This window comes from Stenella coeruleoalba (assembly GCF_951394435.1).
Source record: "Stenella coeruleoalba genome assembly, chromosome: 12".
In the NCBI taxonomy this organism is placed as follows: domain Eukaryota; kingdom Metazoa; phylum Chordata; class Mammalia; order Artiodactyla; family Delphinidae; genus Stenella; species Stenella coeruleoalba.
Window position 1 is genome coordinate 10685768 of NC_137158.1, and position 16990 is coordinate 10702757.

Below are 16990 nucleotides of genomic sequence, written 5' to 3' on the forward strand. Positions count from 1 at the left end.
ATGATCGCCACAGCCTGTTGTCCACGTCAGTGTTTGGAAAATGGTGGAACCAACACCCCATCAGCGAATCCTGTTTACTTAATGACTCATCCGGAAATATCTGGCCAAGGAAAGAAGGGGAAGGGATACAGCTGTCCTGACCTGATCAACGAGCTGTACAGGGAGGCCCCCCCAGGGCAGGCGGACCCCCGGGTCCCCCCACTGCAGCCCTAACGCTACTCTTCCCCTTGCTGGAAAAAGTCCTTATTGAGCAGCCCGTTAGGGAATATACGGAGGTTCCTCTCTTCTTACCTATCTCTTAAAGCAAAAATGCTATTTTCAACATATAGAAAAAAAAGATCAAAAATTCATAAAAATCAGCTTGTTCTTATGCTTCTTTTCTGCCATCCCCTCAAAACCGTCTTTTTAAAAATAGCCAGTGAGAATCCATAAATGTAACTGGATTAAAGATATGTTCTTAAAATGTGCGGAGAATACTTAGAGTGTGAGGATATGCTGTCAAAAAGAAAAGAAATAGGCATGATTTCCCTAAGACACATGGTTAAAATAAAAACATGGAAAGAAAATTAGAGGAAAGACATACACACAGCCTATATTGATGCTAATAAAAACGAAAATCAAAAGCATATGGGAATACACAGATAGGTCTGGCTGATAGAGAATGGAAATGAAAGAGTATCTGAGCCTTGGGAGTTTGCATTGTTTCTTAAATGTGTGTGTATGTCAGTACACATATGTATGGATACATATAGATGTGTGAGCATCTGTGTGTGAATATAAACATATAATACATGTATAATTTTAAAATATTGAAATTGCAATCAATTGAAATCTAAAAAACAATGATACAAATGAACTTATTTACAAAACAGAAACAAACTCACAGACACAGAAAAACAAACTTACGGTTACCAAAGGGGAAAGGTGGTGGGGAGGGATAAATGAGGAGTTTGGGTTTAACATATACGCACTGTTATATATAAAATAGCTAATCAGCAAGGACCTACTGCACCGCACAGGGAACTCTACTCAGTACTCTGTAATAACCTATGTGGGAAAAGAGTCTAAGAAGGAATAAATACATGTGTATGTATAACAGAATCTCTTTGCTGTACACCTGAAACTAACACAACATTGTAAAGCAACTCTACTCCAATATTAAATAAAAATTTTAAAACATATTGAAATTGAGTTGAAATTCTGATGTCTCTAATGTGACCTGAATTTTAAAGAACGGATATGGCATTGAGGTGGGACCAAAGCCAGTGGCCTCCTCCTCTTGGAGCTCTGGGGTGAAGCAGCCTACCTCCCACCACCCTGAGAGGCCCACCCAGGGTAACCTGCACCGGGGCTAATGAACACCTGTTCCTCAGGACCACAGATCCGGACTTGGCTTAGCTGGTGAGAGGCAGCCATGCTCGTGGCCAAACACACACACTCACAGACTGGAGCACACAAGCCAGTGATGTTGGTGGGTGATTCGGGGGGAGAGGATAAACCCACACATCATAAAAAGTCACAGAGCACTACTCTTCCTGGTACTAAGAACATGTTGGGCAAGCTACAAGATGACGTGATTAAGTACAGTATACCCTTTACTCTTTATATATATATATACATTTATTTATTTTATTTATTTACTTTTGGCTGCATTGGGTCTTCGTTGCTACACGCAGGCTTTCTCTAGCTGTGGCGAGCGGGGGGCTACTCTCCGTTGCAGTGCGCGGGCTTCTCATTGTGGTGGCTTCTCTTGTTGCAGAGCACGGGCTCTCAGCACGTGGGCCTCAGTAGTTGTGGTTCACAGGCTCGGTAGTTGTAGCACGTGGGCTCAGTAGTTGTGGCTCGTGAGCTCTAGAGCGCAGGCTCAGTAGTTGTGGCACACGGGCTTAGTTGCTCTGCGGCATGTGGGATCTTCCCGGACCAGGGCTCGAACCCGCATCCCCTGCATTGACAGGCGGATTCTTAACCACTGCGCCACCTGGGAGCCCTACCCTTTACCCTTAAAATGTCAAATTTGCCCAAGTCTGTGTTCTTGAATGGGTCTGCATATTTCTGTTTGGATGTAAAACAGTGGGCTACTGGATGTCTCAATGCTTATGTTAGGGTGTGGGGTGGAGAGCTTCTGACACGAGGTGATTAACCCAGAATGACAATTCTGATCACCCAGAAGTCAAATCAAAATTGACAAGATTTTATTAAATTTACTAAATAGCTGTACGTTTTGACCTCTGTCTACAAAATGATGTCCCATCAATTTTAAGATCCCAGCATCCTCTCTCGTGATGGCACACCGTCAGCCTCTTCAGAGGGTCCAACAGTGAGTCGTCAGCGTCTCCAGAAGGAGCCTGGCAGGAAAACAGCACTGGTCGGTTGGCTGCAGCTCTGGGTCAGCGGCTTCCAGCTGGTTCTCTGGCCCCGGCGCCCACACGTCCATCATTTTTGTCCATGAATTGTCCTGGAGACCCACAGGCATTGCTGACTGTGCTCGTGGTGAGGACACCATTGTACACACCAAAGCCCGATCTCTCTCCAGTTTCCCGAAGCTGCCGGTCTCGGGGTGTCGGAGTCACCTAGTTTTGTGAGGGAGGTGGACAAGAATGTGCTCACCTACCGTCTATCTTCCCATCCGCTGAGACGCAGCTCCCTGGAAACAGTTTCTGTCTGATGCCATTCTTTTCCCTCTGAAGAAAATGAATGTTTTTCTGCTCAGAGCCACAAAAGCAGTGCAATTTCCATTTCAGCTGTCGGCTTTCCCTTACCTTGGCCAAAACAGAACAAAGCAGCCTGACCCGCTCCACACCAAAAATTAAATAATAATAAAAAAAAGACAGCACTCTTTGATCTAAAAAAGTCTGGAGCAAAAGAGATTTCCAGTCTCTAGCTCCGATACAAAGTAACTGGAAGTTTTGAAATTACAGGGTTTGGGAATTTTTTTTTGTTTCATTTTCTACCAACCACCCACCTCCCCCACCAGAAGGTTCTTGGTTTAATTAAAGCTACTTACAAGGTAACGTGTACTTCTCTCCTCAGCAGCCTCTGATAACACATGGTCTTAAATGAAGACCTCAATCTTGGCAATGATGACGGTGAATTCTCAAATGATGATCCTTCCAAGGCTCTAGAAATCATGGCCCTTTGTTCTTACGTATGCTAAGTACCATGCCTGATGCTCTGAAACATGCAGACACCTATTCTCCATGGGCTTATAGCCTAGAAGAAAAGGGGGGTGTATATTCACACGTGTGTGTATATGTGTGTGTGTGTGTGTGTGTGTGTGTAATTCCAAGACAATCTGTGAATAACCATGATTATCTAAGGTAAGAAGAGCTCACCTTTGAGTTTTTAAGACAAATTCTTGGAAGAGTTGAGTTTCGACTTAGGAGTTGAAAGATGATGATGCATTGCCGGGCAGCTGTATAGGGGACCGGCGCTGTGGGCAGCCCCGCGTCCGTCGATGGTCAGAGGCACGGATGCAGCCAGGGTGAAAGGATGGAGAGAAGGAATGTGGTGAAGGTCAAAGGCAGGTAACTGGGGTCATCAAATTATGAGACATTGAGCATCTGACTGAGATGTTTGAACTTTGTTCTTATTTAAGTGAATGCTGTTGAATTTTTGGAGTAAAGGAATAATAGATAATACAATAAAGATTTGAGTTTTAAGGAAAATATAAAACCTATGAGCTTCAAAAGTAACTGGCAACCTTAAAGTAGAGAAAATGGGACAGGACAACAGTATAGCATTTATTCCAATGTTAAAAACAAGGGATCCGTACCAGAGACACACAGCCTCTGGGGATTGCCACACAACACCCAACAGTAATGAGTATTGATAGGAAATGTGGACCCAACCTCGCTTAGCTCAGGGTCAAATATCAATTTATTGCATTCTTGGGAAGAAAGCAAAGATGAATGTTGTGTTGAATTACAGGAAGTTCAATGAATCACACTCAGAAAACAACTGCCTTGTTTTCTCCAAACAGTCTCATTGTTTATACTATACTAATAACAATCATGAACTGTGCTTGTAGGCTTCCGTATGGAATTGTCTTTAGATACCATTACCTTGAACCATACTATGGCAGTCTGGAAATATTTTCAAAACTGTTATCCCCTGGAATCTAGAAATATGCCTGATGACCGTTAACTGTGAGACCAGCTGAAGATGAAATGCATATTATTTTTTGCAGGGACGATTAGGCTAGCCATGCTGTAATCAAACTATCAGTCTTATATAGAGCCGCTCCTTTTCTGTGATGGTTTCATTACACGGCTAAGTCAGAAGGAAGATGCTATCAGTAAAAGGAAGAATCACTTCCCTTAAAGTCAAAACCACTGGATGTGGGGATGCAGGAAGGGAGAAGTAGCTGATATACCCATAAGGAAAATGTCACTTCCTTACTGAATTATCGGGGCTATACTTAACTTCAGAAAGTTTAATTCCAAAGCCTCTTCATGATATTAATCTCTGGTTATAATCAGTAAACGTTGCTTAATGATAATTCAAGCAGTGGGCACTAGACATTCACATAGCTCAAGAGGTTGAAATGATGAAGGGTAGTTTCTTGATATTTTGCTGTTAGCACTCAGGGTTTTACTCGGTGTTCTTACAGCTTTTCCATGGGAAACAAACACATAGAGCTACAATGTTGTTTCACTGATGTCTCTGTAGAGCACACACTTTCTCTAATTGAAAGAAAGGTATTAGTAGCAGAGGTCAGCAAACTACAGCTCATGGACCAAAATTGGCCCGCTGCTGCCCGCTTATGTAAGGCCTACAACTAAGAATGGTTTTTATATTTTTTAAATGGTTGGTAAAAAATCAAAAGAAGAATAATATTCCATGACACGTAAAAATCATAAAACACTCAAATTTCAGTGTCCATAACTAAGGATTATTGGAACATAATCATGCCCGTTCATTTATGTGGCTGTTTTTAAGCTATAACAGCTGAGTTGAGAAGTTGAAACAGAGACCCCATGACCCACAATGGCAAAAATATTTATTATTTAGCCCTTTACAGAAAGAGTTAGCCGAACTCCAGTTTACGGCATTCCTGGAACAAAAATTTATATAAGAAAAATGGAAAGTCACTCTTTTGAAAGCCAACAAGTTTTTTTAAAAAAAAATTGTAAGTATTTAACAAGAGAGTAAAAGTTGCCTTTAACAAGGTTTTGGTTTGTGGGACATCAGTGAGTTCTCACTCGAAGCTGAAAGGATGTGATTTTGAACCATGTGGAAAAATCCGGGGGGGGCCAGTAAAATGATGCATGAAAGCACACAGTGTAGGCTTGAATCCCAGGGAGACTTGAGAAAACACAGCGAGCTACAGGAGGCTGGCCTGTTTGTGTTTCTTGCTGGGAGGCACGTGAAACCGAGTTATATATAGTGTCAGGCAGTGGCTAAATGCATGTTAGCTGCACAACCACCTTAGGAAGGAACCCGAACAGTTCTTAGGGGAAGGGAGGGGGGACAGAAAAGTCTCCCTTAAATGACCCAGAAGAGAAAAAAGCCAAAGTAAAAGGAGAACGTGATACATATTTGGAAACGTGAGGGGGCGTGGCCAGCATCTAAGGGGAAAATTAACCAATTCTGAGGACCTAGCTGTCCCTCCAGAGGGTCACCGGCACAGCCAGGAGATGTTTAGGGGTTCCATCCTCTGATGGAACCAGATGGAGGGCACCTAGGCCCTCTCCAGCACACACAGCTTGTGTTTCCAGGGCCTGTTCAAGGCATTTCTCTGACAGAACTGGGAGCGCTCCATCCAGATAAGGACCGATTAACCACTGGAGCTCAGCTGACAGCACCCACCCCCGCTTAGGAAGCAGGAGAGGAGAGAGAAGCAACCTTCTGAGGTGTCTGTGTTTATCTTCTGTTTCCTACAGATCAAGAAAACAGAACCAGGCTAAATGGCTTCAGGCCTCCACGGCAGGTTGTGGGATTTACTGACATCACAGCTCGAATCAAATGAGAAAATCCGGACGCAGGGCCTCCTGGGGCATCTAGAGCCGAGGACCTTCACTGGGAGCACATTTTAATAGACGTCACTAGGATGCATCTTCTTTAGGTCACAGGACCAGCTCCGTGCGTCTGGACTCAGGCCGCGGACGTCCGGACCACGCGTCCGAGCATCGCAGCTGGCGGCACAGAATCAGAACGCGCCACTTTGGGGGACAACTGTTGCTCTGGGGCAGGCATCATCTTATTACATCCTCGGCATGGCCACTGGCTGTGTAACTACCTTAGCTTTGTGGCTGTTTTGATTTGATTGCCCTAATTTTTCCTTCAGTTCATCGAATTTGAGCAGTTGCTCCAAGGTCCACTCAGCCTTTTCCTGCTTTCAGCTCTCTTTGCATAAAGCTCCTTGTTTCCCAAGCATTGAAATAAGAAGTCTTTTCCTTTTGCTAAAAGAAGTAAATCGTTCTTAACTAACTGGGTGAGTTGAATCTGATAGATTTGATCCTACACTTGCCCTGGGTTGATTCTACCGTTATTCTGAGGTCTTGCGCTAGTTTTGCTGCTGTTTCCGGTAATGGAACAGGCAACATAGCGTAATTCAGCAATTTGCTTTTAGCTGCCGGTTACCTTTTCTCCAAGTGTAACCCCTCAAGTCTTCATCTCTCGCACACAGGCTCAGTTAGGACCTTCACTTCAACTCAGAACGTCATTGCATGAACCAGTAATATTTTTAGCACTGTTGGAAAATTGACAATCACCACCTACAATGCAATGAAGATGAAGAAGAAAGCGATAATGGGAAATGAAGTAAGTGCTTTTCATTGCAATCAATGAAAAGTACTGAGAACGCCAGTGTGTCTGACGCTTGCAAACGTGAAGTTTGCAGGGAATACAGAGGAAGATTCTTTATCTACTAGGAACATTATATGAAGTGTACACGTATAAAGTGCTGGAGATGTATCAACTTTATTTTAGAAAGAACGCATAGAGAAGAGAATTTTAAAATTATCCCTCATTCTATTGCCTTGTAAACTCTAAAATAACACTTATCTAGAATCTACCACTTTAGCCAATGGATCAATACTGTGTTGATGGCTAAAAATGGAAGTACCTCTTTGTGGAAAAAGGAAATACAAGGTATTCAAAAGGAGTCATTACCAAATCTCTTCAACTAATCAATTGAAAGTGGCAGACAGTGAGATTGTGTGACGGTTCCAACAAATACAGAAGCAATGTCTAATGCGTGCTAACTGGTCTGTAAAATTATGACGGCTGACTGGTTATACGCAAGAACCCACAGGATTTGGAATAAAAGGGCCTGTGTGGTTTTGGACAAGTCACCTAAATTTCCCAAATCTTAGTTTACTAGGTTTTAAAAGCAGGTATAGAAATACTGGCCTCCAGAGTTTGAAAATGAGATAAATATGTACAAGGTATTTACATAAGATCAATTTGTAAACTGGGGAGCAATTACATGAAAGAGATTTTTGTTCAACAGACTTTCTTCTGTCTGATGCCAATGTTACTGACATTGGCAACACTTTTTGTTTCTTGAGCACCTGTTATATGCTAGGCCCTCTGCTAAGGGCTCATAGCACACTTTTTCTAATCTTTAAGACAACCTTGAAAAATTAAATATTATTATTACTACTCTGACTATAGGACACATTTTCTAGGACCTTAGTTTCCATTTGTTGTACACATATACCTTCTTCACCTGCTGGGTTTAGATAAAGACCTAAATACTGAACCACCTCTTATTTACCTTTTTATTTTTTAATTGAAGTATAGTTGAATTACAACGTTGTGTTAATTCATGCTCATCTTTTAAAAACTAGCTTCCGTGTCATCATGCCCCCCACGATGGGCCTAAGACCCATCCTCTTCACTCCTTTAGTGGCAATTCTTCTCTCTGTGAAAGTTTCGACAATTTTACAGACAACGAACGTGAGGTACATAAGGGCTTCTGGGAGGGAGAAAGAGAAAATCTCAGTTTATACATATGACAAAAAAACAGTGATCTGGGCTTCCCTGGTGGCGCAGCGGTTGAGAGTCCGCCTGCCGATGCAGGGGACGCGGGCTTGTGCCCCAGTCCGGGAAGGTCCCACATGCCGCAGAGCGGCTGGGCCCGTGAGCCATGGCCGCTGAGCCTGTGCGTACGGAGCCTGTGCTCCGCAACGGGAGAGGCCACAACAGTGAGATGCCCGCGTACCTCGAAAAACAAACAAAAAAAAAGCAGTGATCTGAGGCTGGGTTAATGGTTAATTGTGGGTGTGAGGCTGAAAGAGGTTAATGATACTATTCATTAAGGGGAAAACACCTGTCCCTTTAAAACTTTACCTCTTCCACTGTATTTTCTATTTGCTTTAGAATTGCGAGAGCAAGTGCTTCCCTCAATGCTTTGCAGACTTAACTGTATAATTTTCTAGGTGAAAGGGACTCTTGCTGAATGACGGTGGAGGGATGAATGGAAGGAACGAGAGACAGTGACACGTCCCCTGTAGTGGTTCGGAAGCTGGGCTCAGGGCCCAGCTCCCAGGCCTGGCTTTGCCTCCACCCCCCGGTCCAGATGTCACACTGGCTCTGGGGCAAGCCTACCTGTGCCTCACACTGCAGGCTTGTTCGGGAATCAAGCAGATGCTTAGTGGCTCTGGATTAAAACCCTTGTGCGTGTGTGTTTCTTCTTAAAAAGAATAATAAGTTGTCAGCCTTCAAAGACACTATGAGATATGTGGGGAAAATAGGAAATTAGTGAATGAGAAAATGAATCTCAACACAGATGCTCTTATTCTCACGCTGATAAATTACAGAGAAATTTCCCTGGCACGGTTCTGCTAAGCCCAGATCAGCTCTTGTCATCGAGCCATCATTGAAGCAAGCAAGGCCCACTATGACCTTCATGGCCCCCAGTAGCTTCTGCCTTTGCCTTTGACCGCCCCTTGTTCCATGATATACAATATAAATATACATATAATTTTAGAACTGTGTCAGTAGAGAGGTAAATATGTTAATGCTATGTACTGAACATTGTATTGGCAATAAAAAGTCATTTTTCCTTCTGATTTTAAAAGAAATAAAAACACTTTCATGGTTTCTTAAAGGTCTGGTGGGCTCTAGGCACTGTCTGCTGTGCATAATGGGTAAGTAGGTCCTGATATAATTTCCTTTTTAAATGATGAATTTCTGTAACAGTGATCATAATGATAATTCTCTCTTTCTCTCTCTCTTTCTCTGTGTCTCTCTCTCAAGCTGCTGTTATCACATTTTGACACCAGGGTTACAATACCTTAATAAAAGTAATAGAGAATTTTCTTTCTAGTTCCATGTTTGGGAATGAATTAAAGGTTGTAGGAATCATCTTTTCTTCAAATTAAAACCTGTCTATAAAATTGAGCCTAAATGTTTGAAGAAGAGGACGTTATTAAGCAATTTATTTTTGATCCTTTTTGGTTTACTATTCTGTGTTTTTTCTTCTATGTAAGCCAATTTTCCTAGAAATTTTATCCATTGTACCAGTTTTTTTTAACATTCATCAGTCATTTATATATTTTATGTTCCCAAAACTTTTATCTGCTCTCAATCTGTGGTATTTGATAATTTTTATCCTTAAAGTTCATATGGTTTTCTTTCTCTTTTTCTTGATTTTCTGTGCCAAACAGCTGGCTATTTTAATCACTCTTTGAAGTAAAACCTTTGGGGTTTATTGATTAAATCTACGATTATGCCTTTTCCTAATTTTTATTTCTGCTTTTATCCTTATTATCCCTTTCCTCCCACTTTCCTTTGCTTTTATAAAAATAGTATCTTGGATTGAATACTTAGTTCATTTATTTTTATTCTTTATAAATTAATAATGAAATAATTTAAGTGATATATTTTCTTCTGATTTTAGTTTTGGCTACATGCTATAAGCTTTTTTTTTTTTAATTTATTTTGTTTATTTATTTTTGGCTGCATTGGGTCTTCGTTGCTTCACGCAGGCTTTCTCTAGTTGCAGTGAGCTGGGGCTACTCTTCATTGCAGTGCGCAGGCTTCTCATTGCGGTGGCTTCTCTTGTTGCGGAGCACAGGCTACAGGCATGAGGGCTTCAGTAGTTGTGGTGCATGGGCTCAGTAGTTGTGGCTTGCAGGGTCTAGAGTACAGCCTCAGTAGCTGTGGCACACGGGCTTCATTGCTCCATGGCATGTGGGATCTTCCTGGACCAGGGTTCGAACCTGTGTCCCCTGCAATGGAAGGTGGATTCTTAACCACTATGCCACTAGGGAAGCCCATGCTATAAGCTTTTGTACACAGTTTTTTCTTTGGTGATTTCTAAAAGGTCTTCTTCATTTTAATTTCCTCACAATCCAAGAATCGCTTAGCAGAATTCTTTTTTAAAAAAAATTCTAGCTGACTGTTTTTGTCATAGTAAAATCTTTAAAAAAAAAAATTTCTTTTTCAAAGAAGACATAAATATGGCCAACCAGCATATGAAAAGATGCTCAACATCATTAATCATCAGGGAAATACAAGTCAAAACCACAGTGAGATATTACTTCTCACCAAACAGAATGGCCATTATCAAAAGGACAAGAAATAACAAGTGTCCACGACGATGTGGAGAAAAGGGAACCCTCCTGCATTGTTTATGGGAATGTAAATTGATTGCTGCCCCTATAGAAAACAGTATAGAGATTCTTCAAAAAATTAAAAATAAAACTACCATACGACCCAGCAATTCCACTCCTGGCTGTATTGCCAAAGAAAAGGAAAACACTAGTTCAAAAAAATACATGCACCCACTACGTTCACGGCAGCATTATTTACAATTGCCAAGATATGGAAACAACCTAAATGTCCATCAAAAGATGAGTGGATAAAAAAGATGTGGTATTTATGTACATTTACAATGGAATACTAGTCAGCCATAAAAGAAGAATGAAATCTTGCCATTTACAGCAACATGGATGGACTTTGAAGGTATTATGCTTAGTTAAGTAAGTCAGATAGAGAAAGATAAATACTGTATGATTTCACTTATATGTGGAATCTAAAAAACAAAACAAATGAAACTCACAGATACAGAGAACAGATTGGTGGTTGCTGGCCAAGGGTGAGGGTGGGCGTTGGGGGATGGGTGAAATGGGTGAAGGAGATCAAAAGACACAAACTTCCAGATATAAAATACACGGGAATGTAACGTACAGTGTGGTGACCATGGTCAATCATACTGTTGTACATATAATATTTGAAAGTTGCTCAGAGAGTAAGTATTAAATGTTTTGGCTTCCCTGGTGGTGCAGGGGTCAGGAATCCACCTGCCAATGCAGGGAACATGGGTTCAAGCCCTGGTCCAGGAAGATCCCACATGCAGCAGAGCAACTAAGCCCATGCACCACAACTACTGAGCCCATGAGCCACAACTACCTAGCCTGTGCTTTAGAGCCCACGAGCCACAACTACTGAGCCCATGAGCCACAACTACTGAGCCTGTGCTCTAGAGCCATGAGTCACAACTACTGACCCTGCATGCCACAAATACTGAGCCCATGTGTCACAGCTGCTGAGACTGAGTGCTGCAACTACTGAGCCCACCAGCCACAACTACTAAGCCTGTGTGCCACAACTACTGAGCCTGTGCTTTGGAGCCCATGAGCCACAACTACTGAGCCCACGTGCCACAACTACTGAGCCTGCACTCTAGAGCCCACCTGCCACAACTCCTGAAGCCCACAAGCTACAACTACTGAGCCCACATGCGACAACTACAGAGCTTGCACCCTAGAGCCCATGAGCTACAACTACTGAGCCCATGTGCCACAACTACTGAGCCTGAGTGCCACAACTACTGACCCCACCTGCCACAACTACTGAGCCTGTGAGCCACAACTACTGACCCCACCTGCCACAACTACTGAGCCTGTGAGCCACAATTACTGAGCCTGCACACCTATAGCCTGTGCTCTGCAACAAGAGACGCCACCACAATGAGAAACCCATGCACCGCAACAAAGAGTAGCCCCCACTCGCTGCAGCTAGAGAAAGCCTGGGCACAGCAGCGAAGACCCAACACAGCCAAAATTAAATAGATAAATAAATGATTTTATTAAAAATAAAGTTCTTGGGCTTCTCTGGTGGCGCAGTGATTGAGAGTCTGCCTGCCGATGCAGGGGACACGGGTTCGTGCCCTGGTCCGGGAGGATCCCACATGCCGCGGAGCGGCTGGGCCCGTGAGCCATGGCCGATGAGCCTGCACATCTGGAGCCTGTGCTCCACAATGGGAGAGACTGCAGCAGTGAGAGGCCTGTGTACTGCAAAAAAAACCAAAAAACAAAAATAAATTTCTCATCACAAGAAAGTAATATTTTTGTAACTTCGTATAATGACAGATGAAAACTAGACTTACTGTAGCAATCATATATACAAATGTCAAATCATTATGCTGTGCACTTGAAACTAATATAATGTTGTATGTCAGTTATGCTTCAATAAGTAAATTAATCAATAAATTTCCATTTTTGTTTCGCCATGCTACAAATGTGGCCTGTACATTTTCTGCTTTAGAATTTACTCAGATTTTCTTCTGGACTAAGATTTTTTTTTTCTTTTTTTTTCTTTTTTTCTTTTACTACCTCATTGTAGTTTTGGTTTGCATTTCTCTAATGATTAGTGATGTTGAGCATCCTTTCATACGTTTGTTGGCAATCTGTATATCTTCTTTGGAGAAATGTCTGTTTAGGTCTTCTGCCCATTTTTGGATTGGGTTGTTTGTTTTTTTGATATTGAGCTGCATGAGCTGCTTGTATATTTTGGAGATTAATCCTTTGTCAGTTGCTTTGTTTGCAAATATTTTCTCCCATTCTGAAGGTTGTTTTTTCATCTTATTTATGGTTTCCTTTGCTGTGCAAAATCTTTGAAGTTTCATTAGGTCACATTTGTTTATTTTTGTTTTTATTTCCATTTCTCTAGGTAGGCAGAAGACTCTATGACATAAATCACAGCAAGATCCTCTTTGACCCACCTCCTAGAGAAGTGGAGATACACTAATTTTAATTTGCTAAAATAATGCACAAAAATGTTATCTTGATTCCTGAATTATTTTGGTGCTCCCTAAATTTTGCATCACTCTAATCCCGGCCCTAGCCAAACGAGTAAAATGCAAACTTCCTGGCATAAGTTACTAAGCTTCTCAAAGCTGGCCCCAATTTACCTTTCTTGTTCTCCCTTTTGTGACTCTTCCTTAATCTTTCAAAATTCTGCTGAAGCTAAACAGCTATTAGTTTTATAAATTTATTTTTAATTGAGGTATGATTAACGTACCATCAAATTAATCCTTTAAAAGTATAAATCAGATTTTTAACATCTTCACAGATTTTTGCAATCATCACCACTCTACAATTCCAGACCATTTTCAGCACCCCAAAGAGAAACCCGAGAGCCATTAGCAGTCACTTTTCTTGGCAACCACTAATCTTTCTGTGCTATAGATTTGCCTATTAAACAGTTTTTCTTTTGGCAAGATAAGTTCATCCTTGCCTCTGCCTTCAGCTGGAATGTTCTTCCCCTTTGCTTCTTTTTTTTCCCCTAATTTGTGGAACTAAATCTTACTCATCTCTTAAGACCCATATTAGATCTTACTAACTACCATTCTCTCTATCCTTGCACGCACGGCCCTTTTCATGCATCGCTACCAGGACACCTGTAACATTGTTCCACCATCTGTTTGTCTTTACTCAGTGGGGAGTTCTTTGAAAGTAGACTTAAAATGTAAGAACAATTTGTTCAGTTTTGTGTTTTCATATTCCCAGCATCCGCTCTCCTATTAAAATATGCTCATTTTATTTTACTCCTTTGGAAAACTACTTCTCCCACTCAAATTATTTGCCTCTGACAGAGCTCTCTCCTTGGTACTTTTCTGCCCACTCATGTTGGATGTGCATGAATCATAGTGCCCTATTTTCTTGGCTTCTGTTATGGGTTCAGACTTTGGCTACATGACCTAATCAGAGCCAATCAGAACACTTCGTGGGAACTTTTCCATATTGGTGAGAAACAAGTCCTTTCTTTCCTCTTGGGTCAGATGCTATAGGGATGTGGCTTAGATGGTCACTGAGTGTAGAGGTAATGAGACTAGCTTAACCAAGAGAAGCTGAGATAAGAGATAGAGGGAAAGGAGAGCCCTGAAAGCATCATCCAAGTCCCTAGAGAGAGAGATTAATGTCCAAGGCCAGCTCCCCCTCTTTCCTTATATCAGGTGAGCTATTCAACTCCTTCAGATAAATACGGTATTATGCTAGTTAACTACACTATTTTCTTATTCGTTTTCTAGGTACTTAGTATAGGTTGGCTTCCACATAACAGATACTCAATAGGTGTTTGTTAATCCAATAGTTGATAATTTTACAGCTTCTTCTCTGTAGTTGTATGCATCTTACCTAGCTTGAGGCTCCAGCATCCAACAATTGATCCATTTCATACATTTTCCCCCTGTCTTCCCAAACCACAAATGTTTGGAGTCACCACTGGAAATGTGGCCCAAGATGGTACTTCTCCTACCAAGTTCATTCCCAGACTAGTTTACTGGGATTAAATTAGGGGGGACAAAATCATATATCTAGGGCCTATTCAAGATTTACCACCTGTCTGACGTTTGGCATCTATCCTATCCTTTTCAACTATCCTTTGCTCAACTCATAACTTGAAAAGATAAGAAATGTCCTGGTGTGGAGATCAAGTATAACAGCCAGGAGCTAAATCAGACTCCACAATGGATCTGTTTCTTTGACTTTAACCTTTGCTTTTCGTTGCTTTTGTTATTATAATCATACCTAATGGCCTACCTCAGGGAACCCTGCCTGCCTGTGAATGGCTGCAAGAAAAAAGAAACTAACACATCCCCTCCCCGAGGCTGGCCATTCAGGAGATGTTTTGCAAGACTGATGGCCCTTTTATTTTACTTCCTCACCACCTCTCCCTCTCTGATTCTGTAAAAGAAACTGGCGTCCAGACCCCATAAGATGGTTTTTCAGAGACACGAGTCTGCCATCTTCTGGGTCTGCCAGCTTTCCAAATCAAGTGGTATTCCTTGTTTCAACACCTTGTCTCTGATTCATTGGCCTGTCATGCGGCGAGCAGGGTGAGCTTGGACTCGGTAACAAATCTGGCTTAGCCAGCCAGGAGTCTTGCTGTCGTGGCTAGCTGGCCCTGGTCAGGGAATATTGAACTAGTTCATTGAATTTGGTCTTGGTTTTGCGTGAGTCGATGCTAGAATTTGTTTGTGCCTTTTGTGTTGGAATTTCTCTGCATCTTTTGTATTTTGGTGTTATCAAACTTATAAAAACAGGAAATACTCCATCTATCCCGAAGGAGAGCCCTTTGCGGTGTATATTAAATGAGCAAAACATAGCTGTGAGCCTATGACTAAGAAAGACATGATATACTATTATAATAGCGTGTGGACCCAATATACGTTAGGATCAGAAGAACAATGGCCCCTGAATGGCTCACTCAATTATTATATGCCCTCGCAGTTAGGAGTGTTCTACTAAAGAGCAGAGAAAAGAGATGAGCTTCCATATGTGGCAGCATTTTACGCTATTGCATCAGGAGAAAAAGGAGTCGGAGGGCTGCCCCCTTACGGTGCAGCGGTCTGAAAGGAAACCCAAGGTGGAATCTGTTCTACAAGGGAAGAGGGAAAAAATGAGAGTAGGGACATGTTATTTCAAAACGTAACTCCCCTCCAACCTCTCCAGCTCCCCCAGTGGCCGAGCAGGCTGCCCCGGCAGCTGTTCCAACTGAGCCCCCCATGCGGCCATCATATTCATTGCCTCCTGTTTCCCCTACCCAAGGGGATCAAATAGAAGTTTCTATGGTAACCTCCGAGGCACAGGGACCTGGTTTAGTATCACCATCTAAGACCTGACAGGGCACCCAATTTGGACAGGAGTCACTTCTGAAGCAGGGCAATTTCCCTTGCCTCGATATCCTGTAAGAAGCCAGGGGACTCCCTTGGACTTGAGGCGTCTGATTCTGATTTCCCCACAGGAGCCCTGGGTAACATTGACTGAGGAACAAGTGGACTGATTTTCTAATAGATACGGGTAATCTTAAGAGGTTTGTAAATATTAAACAAAAGGGAGACAAAGTCATCCTAGGAGAAGCTTGCCCGTATCTTTTTTTTTTTTTGCGGTACGCGGGCCTCTCACTGCTGTGGCCTCTCCCGTTGCGGAGCACAGGCTCCAGACGCGCAGGCTCAGCGGCCATGGCTCACGGGCCCAGCCGCTCTGCGGCATGTGGGATCTTCCCGGACAGGGGCACGAACCCATGTGCCCTGCATCGGCAGGCGGACTCTCAACCACTGCGCCACCAGGGAAGCCCCTTGCCCGTATCTTTGAGATACAAATGTCCTATCTGGTCTTCTCAGAAACCCTTACCTCTGCCATCTCTTTAAAACGCAAATTTTGAAAAAGGGAGTACAGTAATTTAAAACTTGACTTGTTTTCCATAATATTAGTAGAAAGGGTTTAGCCATCTAGACAAGTGAGCTTGATTTGTTCCATCTGCCAGAAACCCAACTTTAATCCAACCTCTTTTGTAAACGGATGGGTTTTTACATTGCTGTACCTGACTCAGGGCTGAAATTTTGAAATGAGAACTATAATGTCCCTCTGTGTGTTTGTATGTGTCTTTATCTTTGGATAACTTTGCAGAGGTTAATCTGTAAATGAGCTCTATTTCATTGGCTTAAAGAAAAGTAAGCACTTACTAACCAAACAATTCTAAATACACGAGAAATTAAGCTAAATGAGTTTCAGGTTCATGTGAACTGGGAAATATTTAATATTAAATTAATACCTGGTATTACTGTTTATGTTTGTTGCTCTAATTAATATAGACATGTCTTTAGAGCCATCAACATCTAGTACTTTCACTGCACCTAGGTTTAATAGAAGTTACATGAAATCTTGTTATATCTGTTGCAAACTTGTCAGCAAGAAAAATAACTTGATATGATGGAACTTTAAAGAAAATATAAATGAGATAAGAGTTTTTAGGT